We start from the raw sequence: 14,341 nt of genomic DNA, 5'->3' as shown, positions 1-14,341 counted from the left end.
TATATAAAATAATTTTAATCTACTTAGTAGGCGTTTGACCATAAAAAAAAATCAAATATCAATTCACTTTAATGAAAGAAATAAAAATAATATTGTCTGATTATAAGAATTATTTTAATTTAGTGAAAAATTATTTTTGAAAAAATATTTTTACTTTTTCGCTTTTATTTCTCACATAAAATTTCAAAAATAATTTCAATTTATATTTAGTAGCCGTTTGGCCATGAAAATTAAAAATTTTCGGAGTTGGAGTTGAAATTAGAGTTGGAGTTGTGTTTGGCCATGTCTTTTTTTGAAAAAAAAAATTGACTTTTGAAAAAACTTTTTAAAATATGATTTTATGCCCTAACTTTTACAAACTATCAAAATAACCTAACTAAAATTTATCTACTACTGAAAAAAAAAACACAATTAGCCACAATTATAAAAATAATTACATATACATGGCCATATTTAATGAATTTCAATTATGACATATATAATATTTACATTAATAGTCGTTTTCTCATATTTGAAAATTTTAAATATGGATGTTATATTAACAGATCACTGCTTCCTGTTTTTTAGGTAACAAATATTATCTTTCAAACAAATTTATTTTTTTAGAAATTTATTTAATTTATTTCCTTCATTTTCCGTTCCTAAAAGAGAAAACACTTCCCCCCGAACTTATCCTTAAAACTCACTTTAACACTTAAACTAAACTTCTGTTTGTTTATCCCCTTAATATCTTTAAAATGTATTAATTTCACCCTTTAAAACTGAATACCACTCTCACACCGGAGAATGTGTTACACTCGCTCACACATCAGTGCCACGTCAATGCCACGCAAGTAAAATATTTTTTAAATATATATAAAATAAAAATAAATATATATAAATATTTTATATATATATCTATATAAATATTATATATATATATAAAATATTTTTAAATAAAAAAATACAACACCCTATCCCCTCCCCTTCATCTTCTTCAAACCTGCAGATTATATACACAGGAGGAGAAACCATGAACAAGAAATTGGAGGAGAGACCATAAACGAACCTAGCTCTAACTTCCTCCACTTCCACTTTCCCACCAATCCTCTCCAAACTCAGCACCTTTGCTGACAACTTCCGACAATCCATCACCGCTGTCACCACCACGACGGCTGTCACCACCCAAATTACACTAAAAAATTTCATAAAGATTCTTGAAAAAAGGTAAAATATATATTAAAATGTATATATTGTGTAAATTTAAGTACAACCCAATTCAAGAACACTAAAATGATTGAATTTTTGTAAAAAAAATTGATGAACAAGAACAAGAACAATAATCTTTATTTTGTCCATTGACACAAAATCGACCCCCACATCCCTTGATTTTACCTGTGAACACCAGAAACAACATTCCAAATACTCCATCCATCACCGGAATTCACTGTTCCGGTGAAACATGTTGCAAGTTTTTCGGTGATTTTTTTTTCTTTATCAAATAAAAGATTAACTTGAGCAAATTCAGCAACGGACTAAATACAAATACATGATCACAAAAACACATCAATACACAAAATCTCAAATTCAAATTCATTCACATTAACCAAAACACAAAATCCCCAAACTCTCAAATTTTCAATCTTCTACTCAAAATGTCTACAGAAATGGCATAAATAGTCCCAAATTCAGAAATGACATAAATGATATTTGTATGACATGAAATTCTTGGCCTAGAACCAAACTTGTTCATCAATCCTAAAGCCTTTTTTATTGTCGAAAAATGAAATTTTGAATCAATTAGGACTTGATAGGAAGGAGATTACGAAAAAATGGGATGAAGGTATGAAGAAGATAAAGAAATGAAGTGTTTGGGGTGGGGTGGGGGTGGGGGTGGGAATGGGAAGGGAGGTGATGAAGAAGATGAAAATGTCTTCACGAAGAAGACATGCCCTTTGATTTTCTTTTAATTTCAGCAATAAAGTGGCACTTTATAAAAAAAAAATCACTCGCCCTTTTTTTTTTTGTCACGTCAGTCATAGGGGTGAATTTAATTCACTTGAAAGTTGTTAAGTGATGTAAATAAACGAAAGTTAAGTTTAAGTGCTAAAATGATTTTAGAGGACAAGTTCGGGGGAGGGGGGAGATGTCTTTTCTCTTCCTAAAAAATAGGAAATTATGAGTTGTTATTAAATTTTAGGGTGCCGCTAATTGATTTCTTTAATTTTTTTATACATGAAAGATTTTACTGTGTGTGAATAAATTATTTTTATGTAAAACATGCTTTGAATATTTATGGTATATTATCATATACCATAAATATATAAATATGCTTAGTATTTTTCTTTATATTTTGTATTGTATTTTTATATATATGTGTGTATGGTATATACATGGTATAAACTTCATATATAACATACTTTGTATATTTATATTATAAATATGCAAAGTATGTTTCTTAATACTTTGTGTATTTATATATGTGTGTATATGGTATATACATGGTATAAACTTTATATATAACATACTTTGTATATTTCTATTATAAATATAATACTTTATATATTTATGGATTTATAATGAGAGAGAAAAAGAGATATATATTAATTGGGATAGCATTAAGTTTGAAATTATAAGGAGAGTTTTATGTAAAAAGTTTAAAAGATTGAGGTTATATGTAATAATAATAAAAGTTGAAATTGGAGTTGAAAAATTGTAAAAACAACAAAAACTTGTTTTTTCTTTTCAGAAAAAATTTCCAAATTTTCATGGCCAAATACCATAATTTTCAACTTCGAAAATTTTTTTCGAAAAAAAGAAAAAAAATTTCATAATCAAACGGGCCCTTATAATCAGTAACATCAACTCCAATTTTACCTCTTAACTTCGTAAAATTATTATTTTCATTGTCAAACAATCTATTAAAAGGATTTATTTTTATTTTTTTTAAAAAAACAAGAATGGTGATAAAGAGGGAGTTTGGTGGGTTAGGGGGGAGTGGGGGGCTAAAGGAAAAGTAAATCAAAATTTGGAATTTGCTATGAAAAAAGGAGGGGACATGAGGTTAGTGGGGTCCATTCTGGCAAGTATCCAGGTATCTTAGACCCATGTTGTTTGGTTATATTACTAATATGCCATTACCTTGGATTTTATTTATTGTTATAATGATTGTGTATCGATGGATTCAGTTCGATTTTGAAAGTTATTAATTTTACTTATCAGTTATTAACTTGTAGACATGTAATAGTTAAAAAAAATTAAGATATAAATTAACTATTTAATAATTATTATTGATTGATTATTGAGTTAATCATTAAGATCTCATAAGTTATAAGTACGTATAGCTAAAATAATCGGGTGAAAGTGAAAGAACAGATAGAACTAATCATTCCAAAGCAATACTTTTATTTAGATTTGAAAATAACATTTTCTTCAGTTTTAATCAATATTTGATTCATCTTCTTGCTATCATACTTTATATACTGAAAGGGTAAATTTATAACTTAACAAATTAATATGTGATACAGGTTAACCCATTAAAAAAGTGATCAAACTGATAAGGAATTAATAATCCAATAACCTAATAACAATAATTCAATAGTCAAATACTTAAACCAACAACTCAAACTATTAATTTAATAAATAAATTATTGATTTGAGTTATTGATTTAGCTGTTAATTCACAAACCTTATTTGCTGTAGGTGAAATAAGGATTCTTTTTGTCACAAATACCATTTAAAATATTCTTTTTTAACACGCAACAGCTTATTAAAAGGTAAATTTTGGTAGAAAACAAATTGGTAACTAATTGGACGTGAAACAAACCTTTTTTAAAAAAATATAAAAACATAATATGACCAACTTTGTTTTTAAAAAATTCACTTTATTGGAATCTTGGTGCAAAAGGGAAAAGAAAATATAAAACTTTATTGAATACTCCTTTTTTTAAAGTCAAAAGTTGGCATATCTTTTGCTTATATGAATGTTAAGTTGTATACTCAGTCTTTGCCATGTCATTGTATATATCTTCAATTTAGATATCAAAGTGTTTTACAAATTACTATCTAATCCATGTAATATAAATTGACTGTTAGTATTGGTTGAAATGTCTAAATCAATATTAGAATCTTCAATGAAACTTTAATCACATGGTAACTTTGAACTAAAACTTGTTTTATTTGTTCAATGATTTTTTTTATATATAAATTGCATTCCCTGTGAAAGTATTAGTTAATACATTATACTCTTGATAATTCGATATTAAAACTAACATGAAGAAAAGGGGAGAGTATAAATTAAACACAATTTCATTGATTATAACGGGTAAGTATAAATATAATTCTTTATTTATTTATTTGGTATTAATTTTTTTTTTTGAGTTTAGTTTATCGGTTTCATGATGAAAGACTTGTCTGTGATGAAATGTTATCTCTTAGCAAAAGTGTAACGATCCAAAATGGCATCACGGGCAAGATTTCAAACTTGAATGTGGTGTCGTTTAAGAAAATCTGATAGTTATTGGTGGGTTAGTGGTGAGCTTTGATGTGATTTTACGTTAGATGACGAGTTTATGAAGTCATAGAAATTTTCAATGCGTAAAATGGGTTAGTACAACTCCGGTTATAGCGATTTACATGAAAGGGTTACTCCGCAATGTCAAAAATTGAGAAGTGTGTTGTGAAATGGACAGGGCTAGGAACAAATTTCGAGCTATTGGTTTTGGCACGGTTGTAGTGACAAATTTTGTCGCCGCAACAGTATTACCACAGCGACAGAAGCATTGCTACTACGACGATCCCTTTGATCCGAGTGTCGCGACAACTACAGATGTGTCATTGCAATAATAAACGCGCAGTATCTATCAGTTAAAAAAAAAATCATTTTTTATTGACTATTAGTTTAATGGTTAGCTAAGGATTGAAAGAGGACTAGTTTCACCTTCTTCTTTTTTTTTTTTTTGGGGGGGGGGGGGGGGGGGGCATTCAAACTTATGATTGCTCAATTTTGTAAGAATTTTGATCGTGATTGAAAATTAAGGTTCAACCCAAGGTTATGAACTGATGGAAATTGTTTGGGAACAACTTAGATTTCATTATTATTCACTCTAGATTGTTTGAAATTACTTTTTTACGTGAAATTTCTCATTGTAATCATAAAGTATGGAGAATTCAAAGAAATTAAAGAGTAGAGAAATCCTATAATGATGAATTAGGCTAAGTTCATGTATTGAAGTTGATGGGTTTTAGGTTTATAATGTCTAGAGGTGGACATTGTTACATTGAATCATCCTTATTTGTTGTTTATAAATCAAGAGCGAGCGAAATTTGAAAGAAAATGCAAGATTTTGGTCAAATAGTACTTTCGGACAAGGATACGAGGTAGGTTGTGGTTTAAATGTAGCTATAGACTTAATTTATCTCTATGCTTATATTTGAATTGAATGATTGTGATTAGCCTTCCGGTCATTCTTGTAATTATTGATTGAGGTAGTGTTATAGTAAAGCTGAAATGACTAACTTGAAAGTTAAATTATTGATGATTACGGTATGAGCTAGAATATTAATTGTTATTTTACATTAAGCATATTGTTGGGATTTTACCCATCTTTGATGATATTGAGATCGAATGTTACACAAGCACAAATTGATATTGGGATCAAATATCGCGACGTTTTAATACATAGACTCAACTCGTCCCTACAGGTCATAACTATGGATCTTTATCGATCCTAGTATGAATGTATGTTCTTTGTTCATGGATTCGATGTTTGCATTGTATATGTGATTATTTCTTCATTATTGTTGACTGAATTTTCTAAGTTTACGTGACTGACTCGAATTACTTAAAAGTGATTGATATGATGAGGTTAGTCGGAGTTTTTTTGTAAATAAAGTGTTTATGGATTTGAATTGAATTTGATAGTTGATTATGAGTTGTGCCTTGTTCGATTCTTGCATTCGTTTGACTTATATATTTGTATAGTATTGAGTTAAATCCGATGATTGTTCCTATCAATTCACTAATTTGTACTGATAATATTTGTGCTCTTCTTTTTGTTAGGTGTAGAGTGTGTTCCAACGTTTGAGACGAGACTTCGACTCTAGTTCGTGACTTCAGCTCGATTTAAAGGTGAACACCTTGTCTAGACAATCATTGAATCTTTTTCTAGTTCGTGTCCTTTACTTCTAAACAATGATTTTTCTATTGATTTTAGTATTTATAGATTATGCGTCAGACTTTATTTTACCTAAGTAGTTCGTGTATAGTGATTTTCGAATTTCGAAAGATGTAATAGTTAGAGATATTTCTACATATGCTTGTTTTATTTTGGATTAATGAAGATACTTAACCTAATATCATGCTTGGCATTTTAAGTTGATAATCGATTTTTTCGGTTAGAAAATATTGAAGTGCAAGGATATGTTGTTGGTTTAGGATTGGGTTGATTGGTTGTTGGGTTAGGATTGGATTGATTGGTTCTCTCATTATAGAGTTAGGATGGGTGTCACTCACGACCATTTGGATCGTAACAAAAAATAATGCAACTTTCATAACTTGAACACGAAATATTTATCTAGTGATTAAATAAAATTTATCATTTCACTACGGATCTTTAAAATACAGTGTCGAAATAATATTCTTGCCTTAGCTAGACATGTGCATGAATTACCTATATATTTACTATAGTTGTTTATTGACATTGGCGGATTCAGGATTTAAGAATCGTGGGTGTTCAAAAAATTTAAAAGCTGAAAAAAATCATCTCAATGAGATTCAAACCCGAGGCATCCCTTCTTGTGGAGAACCTCAAGAATCAAGATCAACCTAAATGCCATTGCATCCAACCAACTTTTTGTTTCAGTGAGTGCTTTTATATATTTTATACCTATTTTCATATATTTTCTATGTAATTATACCTATTCTGCGTTAAGTTTAATCGGTGTTGGAGCACCTTAAAAATCAACACAGGTTCGCCCCTATTTATTGATAGTAACTAGCAATTAGAGACATGATATTTTCACTATACGATATTTTATTGGAAGTCGATTAATGCGAATTTACACCCGAAGGTCCACATCGGGAGGCAAAGAATTTACATCAAAGGCTACTTCATTCACAAATCGTGAATACAATACTTGATAATTAAGGATGAAACAGTATTGTCAAACCACCACAATCTTTGTACACACAAGATGATCTCATCCTATAATTCACACGACTTAGGTGTCTGATAGTTGTTAGGGACTTGATTAATCTGAATACATGTTAAATAATCTCACTTAGAGGTTATAACGTTTTTCATTAGGTGCGGTTGAATTCATAGAGTTCAAACTCCAAACTTTTAATTAATAAAAAATGAAGCAGTATTTACCAACTCACTGACACTTTATTTGTTGTGTAAACATGCATGATCTTGTTTTAGACTTATTTTAAAAGGAAATTTTTATATATAACGATAGTTTTCCCTAGTTCAGAAACATAGTGATAGTTGAGTAAATTGAGTAAAGATATCAAAAAAGTCTTTAAGTTAAAAATAGTGATAATTTTGACCGGCTAAGGTTAAAACTTCACTTAAATTTTAATTAAGTTAATTAGGGGCAAAGTATAATTTTGAAAAACTTATTATTTTTTTAAAAAAGTATTTCCTTCCATTTCAAATTTTAGATTTCTTCTTTTTTTGTTTTTTCAATTTTTATCTCTCCAAATTTATTTCTCCCCCTCCTTCTTCTTTTCTTTCTCTCCAAATTTTCTTTCTTACTCCCTCTTCTCTTCTTCTTTTTTCTTTCCCTTTTCATTGTCGTTCTTCCACTTCTTTTAATTTTTATGGATTTTTTTAAAATTTTTAGAACTTTGAATTATTTTTAAAAAAATTATTCAAAAATGATTGAAGAAATAATGTAGAAAATTAAGCAACTACGGTAGTTGCTTCAACAACTGCAGTAGTTGCTACAACAACAGGGGCATCTCAATAAAATTAGTGGCCTAAAGCCAAATTTCAATATGAGGTTTTACGTATATACACATAAATACAAAAATAATATCGTAATACATTAAAATTGTTTATTTTTTGTTCTTGCATATTAGTTGTTTGCGGTTTAATAATTTTTAAAAACACATAAATTTTAACTTCACATTTTCATATGATTATTAATAAACGTAAGTATTAATTCTAATGAATAAAATGTTAGACATTTATTTGTATACATTAACTTGGATGATGTTGTTAAAACTTTATTTATTAGTATGAAATTTGAGTTGTTTAATCTAGTGTCCTAAAATATTTCTGGTAAATATTAGCTAGCTTTTTCATTTCATTATTATTATTTTTTAAAATATTTTTTCACATATTTCTCAACCTTCATTATTATTTTAAGTTAAAATTGTAAAACTTACCATCAAAACTTTTGAGGCCTCATAGCTAGGGCCTAAAACAAACGTTTTACTAGCCTTACCCTTGAATCATCACTGTACAACAATTAGAATAATTATTGCAACAACTACTATTAATTACTCTAACAACTCTGATAATTATTGTAGCAACTACTATTAGTTACTGCAACAACTTTGATATTTATTTAATTTATGAAAAAAATATGGTGGAGGAGGAGTCCATGAAGAAGTGGTATTTATGAAAAGGGGATGTGGTGGTGTTGATGGCGATGCCGAAGAAGAAGATCACGTTTGTTGCGGTATTGATAATGATGATGATGGAGAGAAAGTAGAAAAATAGGTGATAATTATGTAGAAAGAGAAAATGATGATGGATTTGAAAAAGGTGACAATGGAGATGGTGGTAAAGGAAGAGGAGATGGTGATGGCGATGACAGTAACGACACCAGTAAAAAGAACGTGGAGGAAATAGATGGATCGTATTAGGAGGAGTGGCGGCGGCAACAACAACTGCAGTAGAAGAGGTGTGGAAGGGGTGGAGTATGGTGGAAAAAGTAGAAATATTTGTGTAAATAATAAAATTGAGGATTTTAAATTTAGTGTTATTCATCTCTACTCAATATTTAAGATTTGTGTCACTATTTTTTAATTTTAATTTTTTTTTGTCACCTTTAATTAATTTTTTTCGTAATAGTTTGTGTACTCGAGAAACACAACAATAATTTATTTTAAAATATAGCGAAATATATCGTATTCACGTGCAAACAAAATACTCCATATATGACACTTGTCTTTTACGAACACATTTGTATTATTCCTAAGAGAAAATTTGGCTATTAAATCTTATAAGTTTTCAATTAGTAAAATGACCTATTAAGTCTCTTCAAATTTTTAATTAGTAAAATGACCTACTTCTATTTTCTCATCTGTCGGATTGATAATCAATCTGTCTATATATAGATCGGATCGATAATCGAAGTTAAATATAAACATAGAAAAAAAAAAGTTGAGGCTTATTGGGGTTTTACTACTGAGAAATTAGAAAACTCAAAACAGACTTAAAGTCTTTATTTATTTTCAATTCGTAGTTCAAGTTTTTTGTTGAAATAACGATTTAATTTAATAGATAAATATTTTAGTAATTCTTGTTGGACGCCAAAATGTAAATGTAAGATAAATAAGGGGTAATTTAGTCATTTAATATTTAGATCGTCGGATAATTGTCGGTTTGTTTGGTTTTCGAGGCACTTTTTCTGCATGTTATACCGTGGGACCTACAAGTGCAGCATTTAGTGCTATGTTAAGGACAATTCAAATTCTATTTAGGTTAATTTGGAATTATAGCCACTCATTATAATTTGGGGAATAGAAGTCATAAATATTTATAATTTGGAGTTTAATTATAGAAAATTTTGATATTTTATATAATTATTTAAAATTTTAATTATAAGCATGTCAAGATATATAATTAATTCTCGATATATTTAATATAGACATAACTTTTTTTATAAAAATACATTATTAGCTTTCGATATATTTTCTGATTTTTAGATCTGTCGAGATATGTAATATATCAAATAAAGATATATTTTTTTTTCTGTAAAGACACATAATTATCACCCAATATATTTTTTTTGAATTTAAATTTGTCTAGATACATAATTAGCTCTCAATAAATTCAATGAAGATACATAATTAATTAAAATTATTATAATTACTTTGTAAGAGTAGATATTTGTACAAATATAATAAGTTTCGGTGTATATTTATATTATTTTTCCTTGCATATATTCCGTTCTCATTAAACTCGACTTGCTCATAAGAATATACTGTATGTTATAGTAAATTATAATTTGAAGACAAATTTATTTCATCGTATTGTTCCATCTCTACGACGAGATAAAATAACATAAAGTTAAAAGTATTCATTCCATCTTATATTAGTCGGATACATTACATTTTATACGGTGATTAAAAAATCATAAATAAGAAAGTAATTTTACTAATTTACTTCTTTAAAAACTTCTTTTGAACTTTATAAACAAGTATGAACATTTTAAAAAATAATTAATTGCAAGGGTAATACAGAAAAAAAAAACTTTCTTAATTTAATAAGATAACCGATTAATATGAAATATTTATTTTTAATAAGATGATCAATTAGTATAAGATGAAGGGAATATAAATTTATCTTCAGATTAATCAACGTAAACGAAACTTCAACTTCACTTTTAAATAATAATATTGGATCTCAATTTCTCATCAATTTTAATTGTTCACTCTTAAGGTCCGGATACCACGATTATCAAAATAAAATAAAAATTGTTCATTCTTAGGAATCAAATAAATGCAAGCCAACAAATAGCCTCTGATGTACCTTTCCCAACCCCTTGAAGTAGTAAAGATGGCATTGTAGTTCTTCGGGTATACATAATCTGTATTTTCGCAACACTACTTCAACATTAGTTCAAGTTTTAAATAAGAACACTATGAAGTACAATAACATCCTCAACACAAGATCAAAATAAATGTTTCAAAGAAGTGTGTTTTATTTTTCAGAAATTAAGATGAAACAGAAATGACCAAGTCCTCAGAATTCACGAAGTGTCCTTAAGGAAATAATTCCCCTCAAGTATCCGAGGTTGTGGAATTTTTCTCCCAGAATAAAATGACCAAACAAACCAACTGTAGCGGTACCTCAAACAATTAGAATCTCTTCGAACTCACTCAATGATTTGATTGATTACACATAATGTTTTGAAGATAAGAAGAGTTTGTATATTCAGAAAATTTTTCATACCTAAACCTATGGATAAATGCAGATTTATATAGCCATCAAGTGCCCCTTTTCAAATGTGGCAATGGTTCATCTGAAAAGGTGTATCCTTTTGGAAGAGTCATGTCTGTTCATTCAAAACATTGTGTCTTTTTCTGAACAGACACAACTATCTGAATAGTCACTCCTCTTCCAAAACAATATATCTTTTCCTCAAAGGTTATATCCCTCCATTTTTCATTCACACTTTTTTCATACATATTGAACCCTGTCCCCCACATGAATGGGGAATGTCTACTTTTTTTTTTCAAATTTTTATGGACAAGTATGTGATCATCAAGCAAAGACTGATTGCATCTGAATAAATGGATTTCCCTTTGAACTTTTCGTAGTGACATGCATCGGATGCACTCGATAGATTTGATATCTTTGAACCGTCGAGCTTTAATGTACACCTAGACAACACATGTCACACAACCAGTCTTTTACCATTTATGGTTCTCACAGTTTTGTTCTTTTCAGCCATGAACACGTTCCGATTTCATGAGAGCTTAGAGAATAGGAATTTACTAACATTCTCCTTGAAGCGGCTTCCACTTCACCCTCACATAGGTAATTTCTAAACGTTCAATCCTATAGATTAAACTATTTGGTCAAATCTGCCAAATTTAGATAATCATTAAAAGATTTTTCACCTTAAGTTTTATCCTTGTTTACTAAACATTGTCTATATCATGAGAATGAGTTGGATAATTGACAATGTTGAACCTGTCAGACACAACTTTGTTTGATCTTCTTGAACCTAGCTATTGGGATCTCCAGTCTTCTAGGTAGAGTTACCGTCACGCTAACTTGCCCTGGGCCTTAAACCCATTCACTTGGATGTCCTTTCCATTCTTTCTCTAGATAGACCTTTTATAAGTGGATCCGACATATTATACTTTGACTTTACATAGTCAACAATGATAATTCTACTAGAGAGAAGTTCACTAATGGTATTATGTCTTCGTCGTATGTAACGAAATTTACCGTTGTACATCATGCTCCCCGCCCTACCTATTGTTGCTTGTCTATCACAGTGTATACATACTGGTGCCACTAGTTTGAGCCAATAAGAAATATCTTCCAAGAAATTTTGAAGCCATTCTGCTTCTTCACCGGCTTTATCCAATGCGATAAATTCAGATTCAATTGTAGAGCGAGCAGTACAAGTCTGTTTGGATGATTTCAAAGAGACTGCTCCTCGACCGATAATAAATACATATCCACTTGTGATTTTACTTCGTTCGATCCGGTGATCCAATTTGCATCACTATATCCTTCGAGTACCGCGAGATATTTATTATAATAAAAAGCATAGTCTTGAGTGTATTTAAGATACCCCAAAACTTTTTTCATTGCCATCCAATGAGTTTTGTTGGGATTACTCGTGTACCGACTTAATTCTCTATTAGCGCATACTATGTATGGTCGTGTACAGTTCATTATATACATTAAACATCTCAATACTCTTGCGTACTCCAATTGTGAGTCACTTTCACCTTCATTCTTTCGAAGTGCAAAGCTCACATCTAATGGAGTCTTGACAATACCAAATTCCATATACTTGAATTTGTCAAGTACCTTTTCGATGTAATGAGACTGTGACAATGCCAACCCTTGTGGAGTTCTATGGATTCTTATCCCTAAGATTATATCCGCAACTCCAAGGTCTATCATATTGAACTTGCTCTCGAGCATTCGTTTCGTTGCATTTATGTCAGAAATGTCTCTACTGATGATCAACATATCATCCACATATAAACAAATAATGACTTGATGATTCGGAGTGTCTTTAATATAAACACATTTATCACTTTCATTTAGCTTGAACCTGTTTGCCCATATGGTTTGGTCAAACTTTGCATGACATTGTTTAGGTGCTTGCTTTAGTCCATAAAGTGACTTAACAAGTTTACACATCTTATTTTCTTTTCCTGGAACCGCAAAACCCTCAGGCTGTTCCATGTAAATTTCTTTCTCTAATTCTCTATTTAGGAATGCGGTTTTCACATTCATTTGATGGATTTCAAGACCATATACCGCAGCTAAGGCAATTAACAATTGAATCGACGTTATCCTTGTTACCGGCGAGTATGTATCAAAGTAATCAAGTCGTTCTTTTTGTTTGAAGTCTTTTACTACAAGTCTTGTCTTGTATTTGTCAATAGTACCATCTGCCTTCATTTTCCTTTTGAAGATCCATTTAGAACCTAAAGGTTTATTTCTCAGATAAAGATCAACCAATTTCCACGTATGGTTGCTTAAAATTGAATCAATCTCACTGTTGATTGCCTCTTTCCAAAAGAATGAATTTGACGACGATATCACTTCTTTAAATGTTTGAGGTTCATTTTATAAGAGAAATGTTACAAAATCTGATCCAAATAAGTAGACGTTCTTTGACGTATACTACGTCTTGGATTTTCTTCATTATGTACATTCTCACTTGGTTCATCTCGAGGTCGTTTAGATCATCCACTAGACTGTTCGTGTCTAATTTTATACGGGTAAATATTTTTAAGGAATTCAACATTATCTTATTCAATTACCTTATTTTCATTTATATCCGGATGTTCGGATTTATGAACCAAAAACCGACATGCTTTACTACTTTTAACATATCCTATGAACACGCAGTCCACAGTCTTAGGTCTTATCTTAACCCTTTTAGGCATAAGAACTTGGACATTTGCTAGACACCCCCACACTTTGAAATATTTCAAGTTGGGTTTCTTTTCTTTCCATTCTCATAAGGAATTGATTGTGTCTTACTATGGAGAACTCTATTGAGTATACGATTGGCTGTAAGGATAGCCTCCCCCCATAAGTTTTACGGTAAACCGAAACATATTAGCAAGACATTCATCATTTCCTTCAAAGTTTAGTTTTTTCTTTCCGCAATTTCATTAGAATGAGGTGAATACAGGGTCGTAATTTGATGGACAATTCCATTCTCTATACATATTTCGGCGAAGAGAGATTCATATTTTTCGCCCCTATTACTTTTTATCAATTTGATCTTTTTCTCTAACTGATTTTCAACTTCAGTTTTGTATTTGCCTAAACGCATCAATTGCTTCATCCTTACTATTTAGCAAATAGACATAACAATATCTAGTGCAATCGTCAATAAAAGTTATGAAATACTTTTT

This window comes from Capsicum annuum, chromosome 1 (assembly GCF_002878395.1).
Source record: "Capsicum annuum cultivar UCD-10X-F1 chromosome 1, UCD10Xv1.1, whole genome shotgun sequence".
Lineage (NCBI taxonomy): Eukaryota > Viridiplantae > Streptophyta > Magnoliopsida > Solanales > Solanaceae > Capsicum > Capsicum annuum.
The sequence above is the reverse complement of the archived record's forward strand: the minus strand, read 5'-3'. Positions refer to the sequence as shown.